Source organism: Nyctereutes procyonoides, unplaced genomic scaffold, assembly GCF_905146905.1.
Source record: "Nyctereutes procyonoides isolate TBG_1078 unplaced genomic scaffold, NYPRO_anot_genome, whole genome shotgun sequence".
NCBI classification, from domain to species: Eukaryota; Metazoa; Chordata; class Mammalia; order Carnivora; family Canidae; genus Nyctereutes; species Nyctereutes procyonoides.
Window position 1 is genome coordinate 20,202,389 of NW_026575037.1, and position 25,337 is coordinate 20,227,725.

General features: G+C 54.3%; 1 protein-coding gene across 5 annotated transcripts in view; it reads left to right on the forward strand.

The window, feature by feature from the left end:
- Positions 1-25,337, forward strand: part of PLXNA2 (plexin A2) — a 207,963-nt gene that overhangs the window by 52,192 nt on the left and 130,434 nt on the right. The window lies entirely within an intron of this gene.

The following is a 25,337-nucleotide window of genomic DNA, read 5'->3' on the forward strand; positions in this document are numbered from 1 at the left end:
AAGAGTTGAGTACTGGAGAAACGCTCACCAGTATGCACCTCCTCCTGCCTCAGCCTGAGGTTGGCTCTCTCCAGTGGCTCAAAGGGATGGGAAGGGATAGTCTGTGCACCCTCCCAGGGGGCCTCCCTTTCTACCTTGCATCTCCTTAGGGGCCCTGTGTGTAGGTCAGCCCAGGTGCCTGAGTCAACCACGAGACTGACATCTTGCCCTGTCTCTGCAGTGAGTCAGCTGACCTAGACCACAGCCACCACCGCCCTCCCTGGCATGATCATGTGAATCACAGTCATCCATATTTACCAGTCAACTTGGCAGGGACCCAGAGAGTGGCGCGGAAGCATTATGCAGTGGCAGCAGTTGACCATTTCAGAAGACATATCATCCTAAAGAAGAAATCATTTAAGACCCTGAGGCTGGGGTGCCTGGATGGTTCAGTTGGTTAAGATCTAACTCTTGATTTCAGCTCAGGTCTTGATCTCAGGGTCATGATTTCAAGCCCCACATTGGGTTCCATGCTTGGTGCAGAGCCTATAACAAAAAAAAAAAAAAAATCCCAAGGCAGGTAGGGATCCTCAAGATACTCAGTTATTGTCCTCACCACTATCCCTTTGCTCTTCTCCTCGTGTTCTCACAATAGAGGATTTTATAGAATGGGTGCCCATTCATTGAAAGCCTACCATGCACTAGACCCTTTGCATCGCCTACCTTTGCATCGCCCATCCTGCCGTTCCACGCACACAACACTCAACCCACCTAAGGCAGGAGGGCATGAGCCATGTTCTGAGGACCCTCAGAGATGGAGCTTCCTTATCTCTCTGCTATCTTACCTGTGACTCCCCTGAACCTCAGGGTCAGGAAGATCCCACTGGGTGCATCACAGTACACAGCACACTCTTCCATCTGTCATCTCGGTCTGTTCTACTAGTAGCTCTAGAGGCCGGTATTCTTACCTCCATTTTGAAGATGCAGTAAACAAAATTTCCAGTAGATTATTCAGTCAGTAAATCTTGTAGCCTTGACCTAAACCCTCGTTCTGTGTTTCAAAGTTCACAACCCCCCCCACAATACCTTAGTTCCCTTATGTCCTTCCTTATATCCTAACCCAAAGTAGCCATTCAGACAACTTCTTTGGAAGACTGTGGGTTATGAGCGATAGGAGTCACAAAGGGCCATAGAATAGGGCTGTTTCCTCAGGTACCTACAATCTGTTGGAAGGCATGGGATGTGTTTGCCTCCTTCTTGCCTCCCCTGAAGACAGGACACTGTGCATCTTCCTTTTAGAGGTTTTGGCCATGAAGAGATATGGAGTCGGGGAAAAGAAGCCCAGAAATCAGGTGGTCTGGGCTCTAGCCCTGGCTATACAGCTGTGACCTTGGGGAAAGTCACCATAGTCCCTTATCTGTAAAATGGAAACGTTTGATAATTCTGGTTTCTGCTTCACAGGATTAAGGGGCAGATTTAGTGAGACATAGTATGTGTGAAAGCATCTGGAGAACTGTGCATCTCTGTACAGATACAAGGGGTCAGTGGTCCCTCTTCACTCCCCCCTCTATCTCACTAGTAGCCTCAGACCCTCGGCACACATTTCTGTTGCTGACCACCACTGTACCCTGACCATTTGTCCTGGGACCAGGGTGATTACAACTTCAGACAACTTCTTTGGAAGACTGTGAGTTACGGGCCATAGGAGATGCAAAGGATTACGTGCTTTACCTGCTGTCCCAAAGCCTATCCCCTTCTCCCCATCAATTTCTTAGCTTACCTTGGTGATGGTAGGTTAAAATGCCACCCCCGTTAAAAACAAAAACATAGAATGAGCAAGGCCCAAGAGAGAGAGAACCTGACATCTGCAGGTTATTTGCCAAGAATACGTGGCCTGGTAATGCCCTGCAGGTGGAGGGGGGAAAAGAAAACAACGTGAGGAACTTGCACAAAATGTTGGTCATTGTCCCAACAGGAAGGGTCGCAAGAGTTCAGGGAGGGCAGGATACCCCCAGGACCTCTTCCCGCAGTTCCAGCTGCTAAGAAAGGTTTTTGATGGGTGAGATTTCCAGGTTTGCCTCTGTGAGGTCAGCTGAGGGGAACGAAGGTGTAAGCCCAGAGCAGGAAAGGATGTCAGACTTTGGGTGTTTCTGAGGAATGCGTTAGTTGTTAAGGTTCTGTGGCTGCTGCCCCACTGCCTTCCCAATCCAGCCCCTCGCACAGCATGGAACAGAGATCGGCTAGGTAACAGAAAACATCCTCCTCTTGCTGGTCTCCGGCACGCCCCTGCCAGTCTGGGAGCCATTACCTTTTCCAGATGTGGAATAATTGCAGGGCTAATCACCCCTGGGGTCTACTGGGATCCATCTCCAAGGGACTCCAGGTCCTTTTATTTAATCCTCATGACAGTCACTAACAATAAAGAAGAAAGTGGGAGAGGCTGAGTGGAGGAGCGAAGATATCTGCCCAAAGACACAGCAAGCTGCCCATAATTCCAGCTCAAAACTCTTAGGTCTGCCAAATGCTGAACTATGTCTCTTGTCCCTCCCCCCCTCCCCTTACTTCCTACAGGAAGAATTTTGTACGAAATCACACTGCAATTCTCAGAGCAGTGCTCCATTCCTGAGCTGCCTCTCTGCAGATATGGGGCCACCCCCTCCCCCCCACCCCATTTTCTCCATCACCGCCCCCTGCCTCCAAGCCTACCTTCCTGAAAGACGTTCTTGACACTGTCATTAAACAGCTGCCAGCAACACCTGCTGGCATTCTCCCTTGCAAGGATAACAACCCAACTTTAAAAAAAAAAAAAAAAAAAAAAGAATACTGAGCAAGAAAGGCTACGGGAGGTGTAGTTGCGGGTTTGAAGTATTTTTTGGTTTTTGCCAAATTACGTTTTCTCTGCATTTCTCTGTTGATTCTCCTTTGCACTTTCTGCTTTCTACTTATGAATCCCCCCCTTCCAACCCCTACTTTGAAAATAAAAAAAAAAAAAACCCGTTTTGGGATTAACTATGGTGTCAACCTGTGGCTGGGATCTTCATGCCTCAAAGAAAAGTCACAGGAGCTGTTTCCACCCACCCAAGCCTTTAATAGTGGAGGAAAAGAGAGAGAGAGAGAGAGAGAGAGAGAGAGAGAGAGAGAGAGAGATGGAAGAGCCAGTCTTTCCCCCTCCTCCCTTCCTGGGCCACCTTCCAACAAATGCTGATGCAGGCTGATGCAGATAGGGTCTCAGAACCTGTGCCTAATGATAACTCCCAGAAAGTCATTACTCGAGTGGCTTTTCCAGCCCTGGAGTCTCTCCTGTTTATTCCAGAAGGCATCATAGGGGAGACCCATCATATCTTGGCTCATTGCCCCAATGGTCGCTAAGCCTTGATAGAGGACTACTCAGTGGACCACCCCATGCTGCCCACAAAGGGCTAGCCCACTTGGAAACTGCCAGCTCCGCATTTGTACCCACTCCGTCCCTCAGTGCCGTGGGAGCCTACTGCCCAGCTAATATCCTCCCACTGCCAACTGGAGCTCAGATCCTAAGCCTATGATTTTTTTTAAAGATGATAGGTCAAAAGCAATGGACTTTTTTTTGTTGTTGTTCCTACAGAGGCCAACAAGGAATGAAGTGGCAGCTTCAGGAAACTGAGCTTTATTTTGTGGTTGCCAGGGCTGGGAGGCCGGAACGGGCTGGAGGGGTTCAGTTACTGGAAGCCGGGTTCAAAGGAGCTTTGCGAAGGTCAACCCGAAGCCGTATTTGTGGGAACCATCAAAGCGATGACTCTGCTGGTTTTCTATTGTGTCATGGAAAAGGCTTCTAGGGAATTCTTGCCAAGTCTTTAGAAGAAAAGATATATATAGCTAAAGATGTATATATTTATAGAGAGATGTATGGATATATTTATGCCAGTCATGCCCATTAGCTCTGCAGGGAGGAGGAGGTGCCTCCGGAGAGAGAGTACGGCTCCAGGATCTCCCTGCAGCTCTTCCAGGCTCTTGGGAGAAGGGAACGAGAACACCATGGAAGGTCCAGGGACTTTGGCTTTCATCTCCAGGGGCCCCTTCCGGGACCCAGAGAAGCTCCCTAATGGAGGCTGAGCCTATGAGCCCCAACTTTTCCTTTGAACCATTCAGGCGGGTCCCTACGGTCCAGAGGACATCTTGGAAGGAGATCTTTCCGGGGCTCTGTGATCCCTGAGGAACCTAATCTTCAGAGCCCAGTGTGGGCGGCAAGGAGTCCATATGGTAAATTGCAAGGATGCCGAGGGGGTAGGGGGTAAGGGCTGAGGGCTTGATGCCCGAAAGAAGGGAAGGAATGGCCCCGAATTCATTTGCTTTCCACCTGTGGGAACAAAGCTTTAATTGGACTGTTGGCCTTGGAGGGGCCCAGACCCTGATTTTAGAGGCACTGGGAGACTTGCCTGCTTAGCTGGGACCATCTGCTGCTCCCCGCCCCCCTCCACCACCACCACCACCACCAGAGCCTGGAGGAGCAGCTGAGGCTTACTGAGAATGGCCCAAAGATCCTTTCCAGAATCTCCCTGGAGCTACGTGGTGTGCGTGTGTGTGCATCCACCTCGGTGTGTGTGTGTGCTGTGTGTGAGGCATGTGTGCACACGCATGTGCGGGGGGGCTCTGCGCCGTGAGTATATGTGTGCACACGTGTGCACGTGCTCTTCCTGACGTCTCCGCACCACGGGACCTCTTGAAGTGGGGAAAGCAGCCGGGCCCATGAGGGAGTCGGGTGGCAGCTTTCGCTGGGCGCGCCCAGTATCTGGCTCTGCATCTCTCATTCCATCTCTATCATGTCAACAACTTTCCAAATTGACTGAAACGTAACCACTTGCCTCATCCCCAGTCCATGTCCCCCGTCCCCATCCCTGCCCACATCCGCCCCAGTGGAGGCCCGGGGTGTGATGAGTAAGTCAGGCTAATGACACTACACCCACCTTATCTAGGATTGCCCTCGGTGTACCTTCCCAGTTTCTGAAGCGGGAGGTGGGGATGGGGGCAGGGCATTATTGCAAAACCCTTTTGGCTGTAGCTGCCACCTGACTGCCTCCTCTGCTGCAGACAGCTGCCCCCTCCTCCCCAGGCAAATCGACTAGCTTCCTACTACTTGAGAGACACTCAAGGCCTAAAGAAAGCATACAGGTTGGCAAAATGAACAGAAGAGTTGTGACATTCTTACACCTCCCCTCCCTCCTCCCACCTCCGCCCACCCCACCTGGCCTGGCTCCCCACAGCAGCCTGGGACCAGGAGGCAGCGGGCAGGGGGGCAGGGTGCACCGTGCAGGGCCTGGGCCGGTGCTGCAGCTGCAGACAGCTGCCCTCCCCCCGTCTCTGCCACTTCATTTCTCTCCTGTCGGCAGCAGCTCGGGGCCGCTGATGGTCAGCAGAGTCCAAGAGGCCCTGCAGACCTCTCTTCCGGCTCCCTCTGCTCCCTATCCCCTGCTGCAGGGAGGTTAGGGGGGGAAGAGGAAGAAAGAGACAGGAAGGCAGGAGGGAGGGTGAAATGAAATGTGAGTGACATTCAAGAAAGTGACTTCATAGGGCTCTACTGCCCTCCCTCCGGATTCAGGATGAACCTTGTCTGCTTCATAAGCCATGAGTGACGTCTCCCCTGTCTGAGTCGTCAGACCCTGGTGCCCCCGACCCCCCCTCTCCTTCCCAGGCACACAGGAACACATGTGCCTCTCTCGTCCAATGGCAGGTCCATCTGTGACCTTTATTCTTCTGACCTCACCCCTGGAGGGGAAGAGGGCCCCAGAGGAGCTTTCACTCCCTGTACCAGACTGGATAAATCCCCCCTTCCACCTCTTCCACCCTGGCTTCAGCCTTCCCAGTTCCCCCCAGGGACATGGGAGGAAGAGAGGAAAGGCTCTCCTTCTGGGCCAGGAGGTTGGCAGCCCTGGCTGGATGCCACATGCCACATGCCACAGCCTGGCAGGGGCCGGAAGGGAGAGGGGGGCAGGAGAAAGTGCCCCTTCTTCTGATCCCAGCATCTTGGCCTCTTCTGGCTCCCCCAGGCAGGGAGGTGATCACCCTGTGAAGTTATGTTGATTCACTAGGCCACCCAGCTGCTGAATCTCCCCAGAGGCAGGCTGGGCTGCCCCTCCCGGTGGGCAGGAAGGTGGGCGAGGACCCAGCTCCGCTCAGTCTAAGGCAGGTCTTCAAGCCCCTCTCCTTTCTCATAACTGCAGAGGTCTGCAGAAGAGCTCTCGTTTCCGCCAGCAACCAGCAGAAGACGGGGCTATGCCTCAGCTTCACTGTCTGCAGAGCAAGAAGACGGCAATGCAAGGCCCTTCTAGAGCTAACTGTCCGTGAATGGAATTTCCAAAATCCTCCATTCATGGGGGCCAAGCAAGGCCCTTTTAGTAGCTGTGGAAGTGCCCTACAACCCTCTCCTGGTTTTTTGGTGGTCCCGATTTCCCGAGGAAGAGACGTGAGCTGGCTTCTCATCTCCCTGAAGGAGTCAAGCCGCTCACTGGGTTTGGAGCCGAGTTTGGTGCCAAGTTAGACAGAGCAGGCCCTGGAAAGAAAGAGGACCCGATTCTAGGTCGATGAGCTTTTTGTTCGTGCAGCAGCTAGAGCTAGAGCTGACGTGAGATCGTAGAACTTCTGACATCGGCCGGCTTCTCGGGGGAATGTAGCCTCTCCTTTCCTAGCAAAGTTTCCAAATAAGAAAGTTGGAGGCATGCATTTGCATCTCGAGTTATTTTTCGGGCCGCTTCCCGGCCCCAGCCCCGGTTCCTACCTTCCCGGCCCCGCGGAGCCTGGTCTGCAGATGCTGGCAAGAGGTGGGCTCTAGGAGGAGGGGGTCTCAGCAGAGAGCGGGGGTGACATTCCCCTCCCAGCCCCTCGCTGACTTCTGACCTCTGCACCTCTCTTGCTAGTGATCCCTAAATTACCGAGCTGTCTAACCCTCTCCTGGGAGGAGAGGAGCAAACAGGGCTGATGGGAGGTGGAGCAGAGAAAGTATGAGGTGGAGGTCAGGGGTCGTTTCACAGTATGTTTTGGCAGAGGAGGCCTGTGGAGCAGCCAGTGGGATCAGACTTTCATCCTTCCAGAACTTCCCAAACAAGGAAAGCAGTGGCTGTCACTTGAGCGGTGATGCGGAGCATGTGCTCTGGGGAATGGGGACTCACCCCCGAGTGCCCGCCTACCTGGGTGGATGTGGAAACAGTCAGGGCCTTCCCCTGTGCCCCTCCTGCCACCCCTCTTCTCAGCCCGGGGAGCTGCCTGGGAAGACCACAGCCTCTGCTCGGAGGGGCTGCTCGGGGTGAGAAGGGCTCCTCGGCGCCCCAGGCAGGACAGAGCTTCTGTGATGCACCATGTTGCTCCAGAGAACAACGTGCAGGTGCATTGAGGTCTGAAAGGAAAGAAGTCACAGGCTTGGGCCTGGAGGCTAGAGATGTCCCGCTGAGTGAGCACTGGGGTAAAGGATGAGGATAGAAAGCTGGGAGTGTGGGGTTCCAGAGGAGCCAGCCCCCTCATCCCCTCTCAGTCCTGGATAGAAGGGAGACACCAAATGCTTCACCTGACCAGGCCCAGAGCAGTTGGGACTCTTTCCCCCCTCACCTCTGCTCTCCTGCCCTCAGCCCAGCTGAGGAGGCTTCTGCCCCAGTTCCCCGCGGCTGCATCGGGGTGGGGGGCAGTAGCCACAAATACTCCATACATCGAGCTGCTCGGACCTGGAGCAAAGTCTCCAAAGATGTGGGCCGTGGTGTCGTGGGGCCGCTTTCCAGGCTGGGCCCGCCACTTGCTAACTGTGTGACTTTGGGCGAGGTGCTTATCCCCTGGGACTCAGTCTCCTCATCTGCAAAATGGGGATTGCCTGGAAAGTAGACACGGATCCCTTGGCGGCCTGGAAAGCACAGGGTCAGCGTTAGCTCTCGCTCCCTAACACATGCACCACCCCACGTCCAGGCAGCCGCAGTCATGGCCAAGGCGTGGACTGGGCAGCGAGCCCTGTCCCCTCCCCCTGCTCGGGCCATCCAGGCGGAGAGGTGCCCCCCAGGCCCCCGACCCCAGCCCCTCTCCCGCTCCCGGCGCAGAGGCGTTTCCTCCGTTGACAGCCTGAAGACAGGTCATTTTTCTTCCCTTCCCATATAATGGCCTTTACTCCCCTACCCGCCACCCCCTTTTCAAACCTTAATGACTTTAACATACACAGAGTTCTTAAAAAAAAAAAAAAAAAAAAAAAAAAAACAAGCCCCCAGTGAGCTGGCCCAGACCTCTTGCAGCGGAGGCGAAACAAGCCAAGCACATGTTCACAAGTCACCGCTGCGATGACAGGGGGCCTTGTGCTAATTTCCTCCCGTGTTTGAAGCCGGGTGGGGGCGGGGCGGCCGGCGGCGCAGGTTAGAGACGCGGGGCGGCCGGGGTATTTGGTTGTTCCCTTTGATCCTCCTGGAAACGCTGTCGCAATTGGGGAAATATTTCATCCTGGGAAATCGTGAAGAATGAGAAAGATGGGCTGCGCGGGTGGCGGGGGCTCACGTGGAAGGGGATCGCTACCAGATGACCTTTTCTCTCCTTGAGATTCGGAATCTCCTGGTTGCTCTGGGCGGGCGAGGGAGGGAGGACATGATCTCCAAGGGGAGACTCTAGCTCAAAAGTCTCTGGATTTGCTGCAGCCACCTACCCCAACACGCGTGGGCTTCCAGTCTCTGGCTTCTCCCGGCTTGCCTGAGAGGCCTAGGGGGCCCGCAGGACCCTGGCACCTTCCCCGGCCCAGGGGTGATCCGCTCCGGATGCCCGCCTGGCTGTCTCCCGGCCTCCCCGGCTGGCACCTTGTCTGCACACTGACTCCCCACCGGATGATCTTTTGGGGGGTGGAAGGCGGGTATTGCCCGCCTCTTGGCTGCCTCCCCAGCCCTTCACCTGCCCAGAGTCAGGGCAGACTCCCCTTCCAGGAGGGGTGGGGGGGGAATCGACTGATGACAGGGAGGGTCCAGCAGAAGGGAGGGAGGACCCAGGACCAGGAGCCCCCGGCTGCACCAACACCGCTGCCCCCGGGTGTGGAAGCAGAGCTGGCTGGGATCCAGGTTTTCTTCTAAGGCTGAAGCAAATGCACCAAAGCCGCAACCTTACCCCTTGACCGAAGACGGGAAAGTGGCTGTCTGACCTCACGTTATTGGTGCTATTATCATCATTATTGGTAATATCACCATCATCATCCTGCAATTTACCAGTTTCCATGGCGGGGAGGCTTAGGCCCCCTCTGGGCATTCACGTTATGAGAAAATGAGTCCTGGCAGCCTCCCCGCCTCCCTCCTTCCCGCCTTACCACCCACAGGGTCTTACCTCCTGTCCTGTCACCAGAGACTCTCTCTGGCCCCTGCACAACAGGCTGTCACTGGGGGGGGGGGGGTAGGAGGAGAGGCCAGGGCCGGGGGGAGGCCTCTCTGTTGTAGGGTGACACATGTGCCTCTTCTTAGAAACGAGAAAAGGACTTCAACGCTTGCCCTAAACCAGTGGTTCTCAAACTTGGGCCTGCATCCAGATCCCCTGGAGACCTTGCTAGAGTAGGGATTGCTCGGCCCCACCCCTGCAGTTTCAGATTTAATGGACACCGGACCAGCCTGAAAATGTGCTTTCCTCGGATGCTGATGCTCTCCTTCTGGGGACCACACCTTGCAAACCACTGCCCTAAATCAGCCTAAATCGGGTATATTGAAGGGGTGAGCCACCTGAACTCCCCGTCTCCTCCCATCCTCCCCATACAGGTGCTCAAGTTGTGCCTCACTCGGTGCCCTCCACACTGGGTTCCCAGCCAGGGGGCGGAGGGCCCAGGTGCGGTGTGAGGCAAGGGAGTCCCGCTAACTCTGGAGCATAAGGACCCCCTGGAGAGAAGACAGAGGCAGGCAACACCCCCACCCCCACCCCCTGAAGATTTATTCCTTCATTTGGTATTTTAGGCCGTCCTCAGGGGGAGGCTGAGGCCAGCCTGACTCACTGAGTAAACCTTTGTCAGGAGCGCTGGGCCCCAGCCAAGCTCTCCTCCCTCATTCTTCCCCACCTGTTCCTCTCGCCGAGCTCTGGGTCCAGCAGAGAGGGACAAGTCCCCGTGCACGCTGTGTCCGTGCCCAGGGAAGAACATGTGTCCGGGTGCACACTGCGTGCGCCGATTCTCAAAGCCAGCCTTCCACACCGGGGTGCTGCAGCTTTTGCCCTCCCCGTCCCCACAAAGAGCTCCGGGGTTCTCCTCCCGGAGCAGTGCCCTGGGAGCAGGGATTTCCTCTTTCGTCCCTCTGGTACCACTTCTCTGAAGGAAAAGGAGGAAAGAGGATACGAAAGGGCACTTGGGGTCTCCTGCTGAATGGCAGAGATTGTGCTAGATTCAGAGTACGCAGTCCACTCTCAGCACGAGTGTTTTCTCCCTAATGCTTGCCCCGGTCCCCTGGCCAGAGCCCCAAACTTGTTTTAAATAGCAGGTTTAAAAGCTTGGGGCACACACTATATGCAGATAATAAGAGATGGACAAAGTCTGGCCCAGTGGGCCTCAAACTGGAGGGTGTATCCGAATCACTGAGAGCTTGTTAAAATACACCCTGAGTAGCCGTAGCCCTGGGCTGGGGCGGGGCCTGAGCACGTGCCTTTCTAGTAAGTTCTAGGTGGGGCTGATGCAGCTGGTCTGGAGACCACACTTAGAGAACCACTGGTCTAGTTCTACGGCCCGCTGATGAGGCTTTTTGCAGGCCGTCATTTCCCTGTTTCACTCCATCGGAACCTTCCTCTTCACCCCTACACCAAATGATAGCCTTTCTGAGTTCTTCTGAGCTCACTAAGGAAAAATGTGACCAGCTTGCTAATTCCGTGTTGTTTCTTCATTCATTCAAAAGATAATAATTATTCTAGTAAACCCTTATGTAGTGCTTACTAAATGCCAGTGTCCTGGAGCTTTGCATATATTAACTCTTTTAATCCTCGTAATGATGCTGTGAGGTATCTATAATTATTATCCCCATCTTACAAACGAAGCAAGTAAGGCACGGAGTAGGGAAGGGTGTGCAGTTGATCAGAGGAAGAGCAGGGATTCAGCCCCTGTGTGAATAGTATGGTTCTGGGATCCATGCTCCGTAACCAGTCCTCGACTCGCGGCACGTCATTTATAAGTTAGGCACTATGCCGAACTAATTATAAGTTAGGACTCTGAATGGATTAGGTGGGAAGAATACGAAGATGCATGTCACATCCTGCCACGTATTAACAAATGGAATGCCACAGGAGGGCACCAGGACGGAACTCCGTACCGCGAGCCCAGGGCCATAAAGCAGAAAGAACGAACGAGTTGGCCTGGGAACGTGGGAAAAGGCATCAAAGAAGAGTAGGCATTCGAGCTCAGATGGAGAAAAGGCTGAAGGCTGCTCCCCAGCAACAGCCAGGACTGTCTATGCGGACACTGTGTCCAGGACCCCAGAGCCCAGGGCTCCAGGGGGGAAGGCAGGAGGCAGAGAGGGCCAGGTGTAACGATCTGCGATGGCACGCTCAAGGGTTGGACTTCGGTCACCGAGGGGGAGCAAAGTTTAGGTATTTGAGCAAGTCAGGGACGTAATCGGATGCATAATTGTGATAGAGACCTTCAGCTCCAGGGTTTAGCCTTTGATCCGGCGTGGGCTGCATGCCAGACACACCAAGCACTAACCTACCCCCCCGCGTCTTCAGTCACTTACTTCCCCCGGGTAAAATCCCCCTTTCCTTGGCACTTTTCTATCTCTCTGGACAGTACCCCTTGCCTGGCTGTTTCCCACGTTGGGGCTTTTTCCAGTTCTATTTCCCATCGTCTCAGGGCTTTTGCAACTGGTATCAACCAAATTCTGACCTTCTCGCTCATCGTCTCTGGGTCTTATTCTCTATGACCTCAAGATATTTGTGTCTTATTCTCCATGTCCCCCAAGTCCTGTTGTCATGTAGCCTCAAAGCCCACGCTGGGGTTGACCAAGGCTCCTGCTCTGGCAAGTAAGGGTATGCTTGGATGTACGGGGGATACAAGAAGTAAAGTGGTCACAGCCTGGCCCACACCTATGGAAGTGGATGGAGCCCAGAGTTAATCAGAGGCCATTTGGTCTCCCTCTGCAGTGCTCCCCTCCACTGCATTTAAAAGGCTTTGCTAGGTCCATCTAACCTGGCTCTTACCATCTGATTGGAAATGCTGAAGGGAACTAACGCCAGAAGTGCCATGCTTCCACCTTCATTACCTCACCTGTGAAGTGGCAGTAAGTCTCCCCCCGTTAGTCAGCAGATGTCTGTGCCTTAGAGCCACCTGACTTTGAAAGCATTTTGCAAACTGTAAAGCACCAGACGAATATGAGGTGGAAGGAGGGTCCATCAGGCTGGTTGCTTCAGACAGAAACAGAATTGAGCCATCCATCAATTCACTTCAAACAAAACCCCAAGATACCACTCAGTGGGAGGCCGACCCGTGTCCAACCCTATAACCATCCTGATGAGTCCCTAGGTATCTTTTAACTATCTTTTGAACTGTAGGGTCTTCCGTCTTGGGCTGTCAGGTTTTCCTAGACACTCCCTTAGGAAGATTGCCTTTCTTATATCCTTTCTCCAGCCTGACCCTTGCCCCTGGGGCCTCAGGTTGTAGCTGCCATCCCCCACTGGGACCATGACTCACCGTTCCAGATTTCCAGCCCTTTCCCCAGGAGAACAGTGACTACTGGTGTGCAGGCAGCTGGCCCCAGACCTCCCAGCAGAGGCCAGAACAGAGCAGGATATAGAGCTCGCCGGGTTGCCTAGAATTTGGAGGGGTACAAACAAAGTTAGGCCTTGTCCACCCCAGGAGGACCTTTCATAGGTCATTTTATCTCTTCGTCTTCCTGCAAGCCAGGTGGCCTCTGTCCTTTCCTCCTGGCATGCTGGAGCCTTTGTGGCTCCCATTCAGACTACCGGGGGTGGCAGACGCACCAGCCCTGGGAGGGATCAAGGGGGAAGAAGGAGGGGACCTCCTCTCAAGAGGAATGGCTCCACTTGCCCAGCAATGGGGTATATTCTGTCCTTGAATCCACATCTTACTGTCAGGTGCTGAGCTGGGACGAAGACCGAATGGCCATGGGTGGAAGACCCCCACTGTCCCTGACCTAGCATGTCCCTTTCCCCCACCCCTGACCCTTCTTTTGCATTCTTCCTCAGTCTAGCTCCCAAGTCCTCTTCAGGTAAAGGGTCTCCAGATGTTCCACATCACTCACCATATACCTCCCCGCAAAGATTTCTGCTGGGTCAGCCAGTCTGCTCACTGCTGGAGGCTGGTCGGCGTGCCACTGAGTTCTGCTTTCTACTGGCCCTGGGAGCTCCCACGGAGTTGCCGGAGGGTGAGGTTCCAACGGCAGCTGGCGCTAAGCTGACCCAGCTCCCCCGAAGACAGCAATTGGCCGGGCCTGGCCAGAGAGTCCCCAGTACCAGGGAGATGCCAGGTCAGCTGGGTGGTGGCGGGGTGGGGGGGGGAGAACACCCAGATCCAATTTTCCTTCCATCCCAGAGACATGGAAGGAGACCCAGGAATACCCACTCATTTCCTCGGAGAGATTTCTCCTGTGTCCACCACTGCGGTCTTGGGAATATGGTCACTCTGCGGCCATGAACCTGAGGACTTAAAGGAGGAGAGGAGGCCTGAGGGCTGGTGCAGAGCAGGGCTTGTACTGGGGTGGGGTGGGGGGGTCATGTCGAATCTTGGGAGGAACATAAAGCAGAGGAAGTGAGCAGAGCGTTGAGCAGAGTGCCTGGCATCCTACCCGGCCTCACACCTGGGCCAGTGGAGGGGATCCTCTTCTCTACGCGCCTCTGGTGCCCTTCCCAGCCCTCTTCCCGTCATTGTGTCCTCCTCTCCCCCACGCCCACCTCCAGCTCTTCTCCTCCATATGGTCTCCACATCTGGCTGATGACCATCCAGAGATTTCCACAGTGCCTCCTTCCCTCCCTCAGCAGCCCTTGCGTCCTCCCACCCCCACCCGCTGAGTCTCCTTCTGACTCTGCCTTCTGTGCTCCTCCCTGCCTCCCCCAGGTACCCTGCAAGAATAGAACAAGAACACAGGCTCTCCGGGGAGCTGTACCTCCTCTTCCCATCCCACAGCCCCACACACAACCCTAGGCCACCAGGCCTCAGCGAGTCCCCAGTGCTCTCCTTGGTGCGTTCAGAGCCCTCCTCACTGACAGGGCCAAGGCCAGTCTCTAGGTTACCAGGCAAGCCCCAGACAGATCTGCAGAGACCACTCTCATCACGACTCCAGATGCTGGACTCTGACCCCAGGACCCTCCTTGGAGGGAGCTCAGCATAAGAAGACCCACATATTCCACTAACTCTTCTTCTTTCCAAGGATCTGCACCAGGTCCCTAAGTCTGTCCCTGGTGTGAGTACGGGCCTGCGTGCCTGTGCTCCTATGTGCATCACATCTTGGCACCCCGGGGCCTGTGCAGCATTCCCAGGGTGGGCCGGAGGTGATGAAAATCCAGGAGACTGAGGCTGCAGATGTGGCTGAGAGTTCTCGCCGGCTCACAACTGCCCATCCCTCCACAGGTCAGGCTTGTAATGAGAGGGTTAATTTGACTTCCCCTCCCATCTGAGCCCCACTATGGCTGGCTCATGCTGGTTCAGCTGGTAACACTTTCACTGGCAAATCCCCTGCCCTCCCTTGAGACACACTCAGCATTCACACTGGGTGCAGAACCGGGTCGGCCTGGAGCCAGAGCCTTGGCCCGAAATCGTGGCCAGACTTGGCAGCTTAGTATCACAGGACTGGTCGTTTCTCCCCACTGCAGGTGGATTAGAGTGGAAAGGGGACCGGGTGGGGCCAACCGTGGATCCTGGCTGTGCCCCGTGCTAGCTGTGTGTCCTTGAGAACTCTGCTTACATTCTCGGGGCTGTGATCGGCTCCTTTCCTAACGAGTATACTGACATCGGGACTCCCAGGACTCGTTGGAGGATTAAACGCGACAATAGATTCCCACGCAGTAAGCGCTGGGCAAAGGTTAGTGAGGTCGGAATCTACACGGGACTCACAGTGCAGGGAAATAGAAGCACAGGCTGGGAGGAGCCCCTGGAAGGGCTCGCTGACCCTTCACGCCTGCGTGGTAGTAGTGGGGTAGCCGTGCTGGGATGCACATCCAACGCTTCATGCGCCACGTCTAAGTTTTGAGCGTGTATCGATGCATAATCCTGCACCAGCCCATTTTACCAATGAGGAAATTTGGCTGGTGGAGGTTAAGTCCCCTGCCTAAGTCACACAAGCTCCCTAACGCCCCAGCCAGGAGTCAAGCTTAGGGAGAAAGGCTCCGGGCTTCACTCTCGACCGGTGCCCTCTGCTGCCTTCCGATGGGCGATGGGCTCTAGTCCAGAGAGAGCAGGGACTTAACTCAGGGTCGTCCGGCCCTTAATCTTCTCCCTCCTACACCTGGCTTCTTTCCATGGCATTAGGTTGACGGGCCACATTCCTTAGGAGGGGCCAGAGGGACCCTTCTTCTGTAGCCAGCTGGCCCCAGAGCAAGTCAGTTACCCCCCCACCCCCACCTCCCCTGCTGCTTGAGAAAGTGTCCCCTGAACACAAAGTGCAGCTTTGTTCAGGCTCCTGAGGTGACTGCCAGGTAAGGCCGGAGCCCAGCCGGCCCTCCCTTCTGTGCAGATAAGCAGAGGACTCGGCCACTTTCTGGGGGCATTTTGAGGTCAATTTTCTCTGCCTCCAGAATCTCTTAGAAAGAGAAGACAGCTTCTTTGGGACAGTTACTGCCCTAAAACACAGCAATGAGATAAGTGTCAGGGCATGTGCTCTGCTGCACCTGCCCTTGCTGAGATCAGCCTCTGGGGAGCCCTGGGTGTCACCTGCAAACGTGGGCACTGCTGTGGGCATCCTAGCCGACAGAGGCATCCGAAATGGAAGCAGAGGGGGCAGCAGGAGGTTGCAGGGACTTAGGAGTTGATTTGAAGGCAGTGGCAAAGTAGAATAGAGAGGAGGATATAGAGAACAGCACAGACCCTTTCCCAAGGCACAATGCTGGCATTCCAGGCCTTTCCCGATGTCATCCCACCCGCCTTTCCAATTATACTTCCCTTGGCGCAGGAATGTTACTCTCTGAGTTCACAGAGGCCCAAAACAGAGCGCATCTCTTTCCCAGAGCCACTTTTCATGATGCTCAGGCTAATATCTATTGAGCACCTACTATGTGCTTCCCATTCAGTTTCTTATTTAATCCTCACAACAGCATCCTGTCAGGTGGGAGCTGTTATTATTGTCATTTAATAGCTAAAGAAATTAATGTTTACAGAGTAGATTAGGTAGTTTAGGCCAAGTTTCTTAAACTCGTGGTGCCTCAGTTTCTTCACCTCTAAAGTGGGGAGTAACGTTCCGCATTTTATTTTGAGGATTAAATGAGATGCTGCATAGAAAACATTCAGAATGGTATTTGGCCACAGTAAGCATTCTGTAGACGTTAGGTCTGATTATGAGTATGACTACCATTAAGTCTGAAAGCACCCCAAATACTTAAATCTTTTTTTTTTAATTTTATTTCATCCTTTTAAAACTGCTATTTTGTATTTATTTATTTATTTATAACTTATTTTTTATTGGTGTCCAATTTACCAACATACAGAGTGACACCCAGTGCTCATCCCGTCAAGTGCCCCCCTCAGTGCCCGTCACCCAGTCACCCCCACCCTCCGCCCACCTCCCCTTCCACCACCCCTAGTGCATTTCCCAGAGTTAGGAGTCTTTCATGTTCTGTCTCCCTCTCTGATATTTCCCACTTATTTTTTCTCCTTTCCCCTTTATTCCCTTTCAGTATTTTTTATATTCCCCAAATGAATGAGACCCTATAATGTTTGTCCTTCTCCGAATACTTAAATCTTACCAGTGCTCTAGGCTCGGGCAGTGGCAATGCTATCACTCTTCTTCGATATGGACAATTTGCCTTTTTCCAAGTTTTATCAAGTGCTAAGCAAACTTGTCCGCTTACCTTTCATCTGTGTCCCCTTGTACCGTCCTGCAGTCGGATTGCAACCCTTGATGAGATGGGACCACCCATTACAGGACCACTGAGAGTGACAGCCGCTCCAGGAAGTCCTCCCGCCCTCCCTCCCTCCCTCCCCAGTCCTGTCGGATGCCTGAATTCCTGGCACCACCATCATCGTCAGGCATTTGCTCACTGGCGTTGCTCCCTGTTATTTTTCTTTTCCTGTCTAGCTCTCTTTATTAGATCCTAGGAGTCTCGAGAACAAGGACTGCATTTTTATTTATCTTCATCCTGTGAGGATATTTATCACTAGGAGGAGCTTGAAGCACTTGTTGGTTAGTGGATCACTCCATCATGGCTAATTGCTCATTAAAAACAATACAGATTAGAGGGTAGAAGGCAGTTGTCGTCAGCCTTTAGGTCTGTTCCAAAGGCGAGGATAATTTTGGGGTCACGGAATCCCATCGTGGAGGCTATTTGATTTTGCCCACCAGACCCATCCCACCTTCTTGCGCTTGGCTGGACTAGCCTTTGTGAGCACCCCACAGATCACTCTGGCCTGCTAGCCAGCCTCTTACCCCCTATCAGGGGGGCATCCCACCCCACTTGGCCCCCGATTCCCCTGCCTCTGTGGGTGGCTGTGCTTCTCCTCCTGGCTCTAGTTCAGATCCCAGCCGCCCCCCTCCCCCCCTCCCCTCAGCCTGTCAATCACCAGTCTCTGGAGATGGTCCCCAAGGCCCATCCCATTCTCCCCAGCCTCCAGTCACAAATGACTGCTCCAAGGCAGGCTGGTCTTTGTTTAACATTCCTTTCATTTGACTTTGGGCTAAAGAGGAAGATAAATGACACTCTGTCTCTTTAAGGTAAAAAAGAGGCATTTAAAAAAAAAAAGATCTTTTTTTTTTTTTTTTTTTGCCTTTTAAGAGGAAAAAAAATCCTCCAAGTTATTAGGGGAAAGAAAATCATTTGACTTAAGCAGCCTCTGGCAGTCTGGTGATGCTGAGACAATATACCTGTCAGCATCCATCAGGTTTGGGAAACAAAGCCATCTGCATATGGGGAAATGAAGGGGGGCTGGGGAGTAAGAAGAGGCAGGGAATATCTAATGAGGGATGCCCCACACCTAGCCGGAAAAGTCCTTGTTGATCCTGGTTTCTGAGCTTGGCAGGGCCCAGGAAAGTCCAGACATTTAGGGAGGGACTGATAAACCTGGATTAAAAAAAAAAAATTAATAGTAAAGGTGTTTTTAGAGTTTATCCAACCTAAGCGCTTTATTTTAGGGGGAGTCGAGGGGGGCAAATAAAGTCAAGACCGTAAAAGAAAAGTGACTTGTTCAAAACCACACTTGATTTGAGCCAAAGCCAGGACTAGAGTTGGCTGTCCTTGGCATGCTGGGTTTTTTTTCTCATCTGATGCCCGAAGTTCCCTTTCTCACCTGTTGAACAGGCTCTTTCTAGTCTTCCTTGACTTCCATCCCCCAAGCTCCCCTCCAATCTGTCTTCCATCCCCTCCACCCCACCCGGCTTCTCCAGATCCCGCGCTGTGAATCCCAATGTCACCTCCAAGGCCAGGTCTGAGTCTCTCTGACCCCGTGGTGCTCCCAGCCCCCACAAGGCTGGGGTCCCTGTAGGGCGCATCGGAGAGGGGCACTGGCTTATTGCCAGAGAGGACCAGAGGCACCCAACATACACTTTGGGATGGAGCACCAGTCCGCCCTGGGGCCGGGCCTCTGCAGCATCGAGTGCCCTGGAGGAGACAGAAAAATATTCCTGAGGAGTCAAAGTTCCAGCGGCCCCAGAGTCGATAGTCCCCGCCTTTGCCGATCACGTGTAACCCATCTGAACTTTCCCTGTGTCTTGTCGCCACTCCATTAATCTGCTCTTGTTTATCAGTTTTTTAGTATGTGTCATGTCTGGGTTGGAGCGTGTGGCCTGTCACTCCGTCTGCTATGACTCCCAAAGGTCAGCCTCTTCTTTCCTCCGGCTCTGGGCAGCCCGTGGGGGCACGCAGTACGAGCAGGGGCCTGCCTTGCCCCCAGCCCGGCTGTTCCACGCCCAACAATGTGGTCTGGAAGCCTCGGCAGCCTGAGTGGGGACAGTCAGAGCACTGTCTCTCGGGAGTTTGCTCTGAAGAGTGTGAGATGGGCTCAGGGTCCTCTCCTCCCGATAGAAAACTGCCCTAGGGGCACCGTGTCTTTTGCGATGAATATGGGGGGGGGGAGTCTAGAGCCCTGGATCCTGGAGGATCCCAGTCTTCTGCCCCACTGAGGTCCCACTTCTGGAAAGTCCTCTTTCCACGGCCTCATGGCCTGGTCAAAACTGGGCCATACTGCGACGACGTAACCTGGCCACAGCTGGCCACTTACCAACTGTGTTGGGGGCTCATTAGCCTCTCGGGAGCACTGCCCTGTCCTTCTTAAAAACCACTTTATCTTCTTTCTGATTTGTTTTCCCTTTTCCATAAAATGAGAAACTCCCCAAGTGTGTAGAACCCACTGAAGGCACCGGAAAGAGCCCTTGAGTCAGACACCTGAGTTGTTAATCCCAGGCTGGCTGTTGGGCTTTGGGCAAGGCATCCCACTCTCTGAGCCCGTTTATTCCTCTGCAGAACATGATGGCATATTCCATTGGTATGAAAGTCATGAAGGGCTTGGTATGAAAATGAAATCAGAGAAGTTATGTCCTTCAAGTATTTCCTGAGCATCTACTATACGTTGGTCACTCTCCTAGGGGTGAGGGGTACATCAGTGAACAAAACAGGTAAGAGCCTGTTGCATTCTAGTGACCTGCTTAAAATTCCAGTGAGGATGCTCTCAACTGAAATCTGACGTTGTCTCATCCCTGTGGAACTTGCCCCTCCTCTGAACAGCTGCCCCCACTCCCCAACCAGATGGAGGTGCCCCTGTGCCCGCTCTCCATATGAGAAAACCAAGGGCCCCAAGGTTTAGGTCACTTGCCCAGTGTTTCACAGCCAGGAAGTAGACACGTCAGGATTTGAACCCAGGCCTTCTGACCCTAAAGCCCCACCGGTTCGGCTCCACCAAGCTGCCTCATACAGCAAGTGCACTTTGTCACCCATCTCAGTTTTAATAACATGGGATCCCTGATGCCAGAGAGTAATTCTCTGGATGGATTTGGGGGGGGGCGGCGAGAGGAGGCAGGGGCAGCACCCGGGTGCCGGTGTTTGTATCTGCCAAGTCTGTGGGAGGGTGGGTGGTGGTTTCAACAACGGAGAGCTCAGAAGGGAATTGGTATTTGGACGGCCAAATAACCACAATTTGTATTAAGCAGAAACATAGTCATTACGCACCCCGTGCCAGCTGCCGCAGAGGGAAGCCCAGGACGCTTTGGCCTGTGGTCTGGAGAGAAGCTTCCACGGGGGTCCTGAGGTGCCCTTCTAGGGGCGGGACATGGGGAGCAGGTGGTGGGGAAGCAGGAAGAGGGAGCCACTGGGCTTAAGGACCTCATCGTCAGGTGACACACGCCTCACCCCCCTATTCTCCTCAGTAAGGCCTCTCCGGTTCTCATTAACGCAAGCAAATACGCATCCCAGCGCTGGGCCGGGGACACATGTGTTGATATTTAATTATATAGCGTGCGCCGAGTATATTATGGCCCCTCCAGGGAATGCTGGCTGCAGACAATGAGGTGCAGTGGAGTCCATTCAAAACTACTTAGTTAATTAATGCATTAGCCGCTCCCGTTGCTACCAGGGCTGAGGCCTGCGGGAGACAGGACACCACGTATTGTCCTGGGGTCTCCTGTCCCCTCCAGGGCCTGTCTTGCTCAGAGCCCTTTGCTTCCAGATGCTCTGTGAAGTTCTCAGCGGTCAGGGCAGCCTCCTGTTAAGAGCAAAGGGGTTCATCCCTTGGCACTGGCACAAGTAAGTGAAGCTTGCAAGTTGGGGGTGGATTTCCTTTGTTTGGGGGCGCCCGTCTCCAGCACCCTGAGAGTCGGTGGAAGTCAGCTTGCTGACATCCCAGCGTCGCCCCGAGCCCTGCGCTCTATTTCAGGAACTCCCTCTCCGGCTTATAGCCCCAGGTGCGGCAGCAGGTGCCGAGTTGCACTGCATCCTGTTGCCTGGGAACAAGAGTGGCTTGGGTCCCAGGGGGAGTGCCGGGTGGTGGAGCATGCCAGGTGAGGTGAGGTGGGAGGGACTGAAGCCAGAGTGGGGAGTCCATAGGCTGCTGAGACCTGCCAGGAGGGAGACCCTCCCTCCTGTCCCAGCCCACCTATGTACCCCCCACCCTCCTGCAGCTCCAGGCCTGCTTCTTGCCTTTGGTTAATTATCATGTCAATGCCTGACGCCCTGGTTTTGTGTTCTGTGCAGATCTCCTTACTGTAGTACTTTGCACATGTGTTGATTTTCGTTTCCTCACCACCACCACCCCCAGCTCTGCACCCCCAAACCCCCGCCCCCCGGCCCTGTGGACTTTCTCTCTCATTCTTTTGAACTCTCAGCAACAATTTCCAAATCAGTCTATATGCATTTGTCATTAAGGCTGGAAGCTTTCTGCATTGCTTCCTCGGGGTGCAAGCTTCCAGGGCCAAGGGCCCATCACAGCCAACTTTCCCTGCCTAGCACCAGGCTCGGCACCACAATGGGCATCCGATGGCATTTGAAGTGATGCGTTCTGTCCTTCCCAGCTCTTCAGGAAGTCCCTGTGGTCAGTGATGGTGCCTTTTTGTCTTTTGGAATCTCTGCTCCCCCCTCCGTAGGCAGTGCTCGTTGAGGGTCCCGGTCAGCCTGAATGGGTGGCTGTTCTACGTCAGCCTTAGAGCAGCCCTCCCAGGGCTGAGGCCTCACATGAGAGGGTGGGACTGGGAGTGGAACCAGGTGACTCTGGTGTCTCTGTGAGAGTTCCCAGTCCATTGAGATTTCTTTATTTTCTCTTTTCCAAAATCTTGTTATTTTTGGTTGATTTCTTGCCATTACCATGTCATACCATGATGCTTTGCCATATTGTGAGAAAAGTAATCTGCTCCTACGTGGAGTGATGGGATGCGGTGCCTCTCCAGACTCCTCTCTCCTTGCCATAGGAGACTGGTCCTGTCACATGTGGGAAGGAACCCTCAGTTTATCTGCACAGAATAGATAAACCTCAGCTGGAGCAGGAGTTAAACCTTGGGAGGAGCTTTCTGAACAGAAAGGAAGAATATAGTGAGCACTGAATCAGTATGCCAAGGAAAGTTGTAGAACATTTGTTCTCTTTGGTCGAAAAATGAGACCCAGATCCCCTGGCCTACATAGAAGATGAAGTGTCACCTGGAAGCTCGGGGCTGCTATCGATCCTGGGGCACCGTAGCACTGAGCCCAGGAAGGGATGCCACAGCTGCAAGCTTCCATCTGAGGCCAGCCCAGTGCTAGACCAGCCTGGACCCAGGACAGGCAGCTGGGCCCCTGGGCTTTAAAGACAAATGAAATTAAATGAGGATCTGCCCTGAGCTGTTGGGGACAGCCCCATGGGTTTTGCCCTCATAGGAAAATTAAGGGAAGCAAAAAAGTTGAGGGAATAAAGGATGCAAGATGAGCCCTGGACGGGAGATCAGAAAACCCTCATTGGCCTGCACACTCTGCCACTTCCTAAATATGTGACCTTGGGCAAGTCTCATAAACACTCAGAGCCTTGTTTCCCCATATATCAAATTAGGATAATAATTCTCACCTCACAGGTATGTTATAAGGCTGCAATGAGGTACTGTATATGGAAACACTTCAGAAGCAATAAAAACATTCTATAAATGTAGGGTATTATTATTCCCATCCATCCAGAACTCGGTTCCTTTTTCTCGGGTAAGAGAATGTGTGCTATAAAATGAATCAGAGCATGGGCATCCGCCACCCCAGGCAGAGAGGGCCAGGTGACTGTAAGTGGTGTTGCCCAAGACACGGCCGTCCAGGCCTCATAAAAAGGGCCAAATGGATCCCCCCATCTCCACGCTCATATTCAGAATGGTGGCAAATTCAAGTCAGAGGCAAAAGAGAGGCCGAGGGTTCGGCCCTTTGGGTTCCATCGCTGATTTCCTGTCCCAGAGGCTTCTCCCCGCTGCAATTCTCATGCCAGGGCCCCCACCTAAGCCTCTTTGCTAACAGAGTATTTTTAACCTGCCACCTCCTTCCGCTTTGCCCATCTGCAGACAAGGGTCCTGGCGAGATAACAGAATCCATTAGTGCCGCTAGCGTCAGGCAGCGCCTGCTAAATACGTCCGGAGGAGCTCCCTCCCACCCGGACACTCGGGGGGAGTGAGGCGGCCTGGCTCTGGGGCCGGGCCGAAGGAGGCTCCAGCTGGACCCCGAGAGGAGTTTGTGGTCTCCCCACCCCCCCCATCTCAGGAGTCTTCACGGATGCTCCCTGCCCCTGCTTGGGGACGACCCAGATGATCTCCCTTCTGAGAGTGAGGATCAGATGCTCTCCTCTTCCCTTTTTTCTTTTTTTCTCAAGATCCCACAAGGACTTGGGAAGAAAGTATTTCTTGGGCAATGTCTGCAGGTCCTCCAGGGAAGACACAGGTAACGCGTGGCAAGCCCGTTGGAGGGAGGGGAAGAAAGACCCACCGGGCACTGTCTTAGTTTTTGAGCCGGGGGCAGAGGGAACCAAACCCAGGCAGCTGTGAGGCAGAAGAGTGTGAGGGAGCACAGGAGGGGCGGGGGCGCCCGGGCAGGAGGGCCCGGCCAGGGAAGGAGCGCCCCAAAGGTTCTTCCACTGGGGCGCCGTGGGCCTGCAGGTGTCCCCCGGCCTCCCACAGGCGCACACAGCGGCCCCCTCCTGCTAAGGCCGATCTCCACGCTAAACTGTTCTTTATTGCCACCCGGCAACACTGCACGCAAGTGTCAGGAGCCATCAGTGTGGCAGGAGCAGACAGGGGACAGCACACGGTGCCTCCCGCCCTGTGCAGCGCAGGGAGCCGCGGCCCCGGGGCAGCGCTGGTGAGAAGCCCAGGCTGGCCTCCGGGGTGGGCGAGCACCGAGCTCCGGGCCTGGAGCAAGGACCGACTGAGCATTGGCAAGCCGTGGGCCGCGTCCAGCCCTGGGGTGCAGGCGACCCGCAGCGTGGGCTCCTGGGGAAGAGGACACCAGCAAGTGACACCGCCAGCGGCTGCTTGATCCAGGGGGGACTGGGTGAGGGTGATGTACAAGGTCCCTGAGGCCGGCGAGACCCTGTCACTAGGGAACCAGAGCCATTAGGGGGTGGGGGGGTGCGGAAGGGGCTTCCTTGGGGAAGTGAATGGTAAATGCTTCAGCAGCCCCTAGTGTGCACAGCTTAGGGCCCCCCCGCCCCACGCAGACCTGTCACCCCATCCCCCGCCCAGGTCCCTCACCAGTTAGCCAGCCCTGGGTCCCCGCAGCTTCCCTCCTCCCTCATCCTCGTGGCCCACGTTTGGTCTGGTCGGTTGTCCCTCTTCTCTAGGAGCCTCACCTGCCCCCCTTCATGTCATCCCTTCTTCCTGAACTGGTGCTGGCCTCTGCGCCCTCTGCCCCGGAGTCACCGACCACCTTCTTTCACCCCCTGAAAGCCTCCCCACCGGGTCCTGAACAGGGTCCTGTCGCCACGCCACCAGCGATGCTTCGTCTCCTCCTGCACCCCTTCCCCACCCCTTCCCCACCCCTTCCCCACGCCGCCTCTGCTACACTCACGCCCCCTGGTTCCAGCCTTGCCGGTTCCCTTCCCCGTCCCTGAGTGGCCCCTTCTCAGTCCACGCCTGCACCTTGGCTCAAGCTATTCACCAGGCCCCGTCGACTCACATCCCACCTCTTCAGTGAAGCCTTCGTGGGTTTATCCAGTCCTCTGGATCCCGATCATTGGTGACGGCGGGTAGCAGAGCCAGCTTTATGTGTGAACTGCGTATCCTCCTTCCGCCCGAGGTAGCGTGCGCAGTGGCGAGTGTCACAGTCTTTGCATTGGGACCGTCTGGGCTCCAAATTAGGTCTGTCCATTTGCTGGCAGTGTGGTTCCCGACAAGTCACTAAACCTCTCTGTGCCTTTTTTCTCATCAGCAACACGGGGCAGGTAGGAGAACCTGTCTCGTAGAGCTGTTGTGGGCCTTTAGTTGTTCTTATGCGTAAAGCACATAGGATGGTGCCTGCCTGCTAGCATCTTGATGTCGTATGTTACTGTCGTCTGTCTTCCCCTGACTGTGAATTCCTGGGGCTCAAGAAGTGCACACAACTCATCTTTGTGCTCACCCCAAAGAGATCCTTCTTATCCCCAGACTCTCTCCTAACTTCTCCCAGAAAGACACACAAATGACCCAATCTTGAAAGGACCCCAGGGGCCATCTTGAGTCGAGTCTAGCTTTACAGATCGGTAAACTGAGGCCCGGAGGAGCTGAAAGACTTGCTCAAGGCACGCGGCTGGTCAGCGCCAGCGCTGGAAGCCTGGCGGGTCAGGAACGTGATGCCCGGGTCTCACT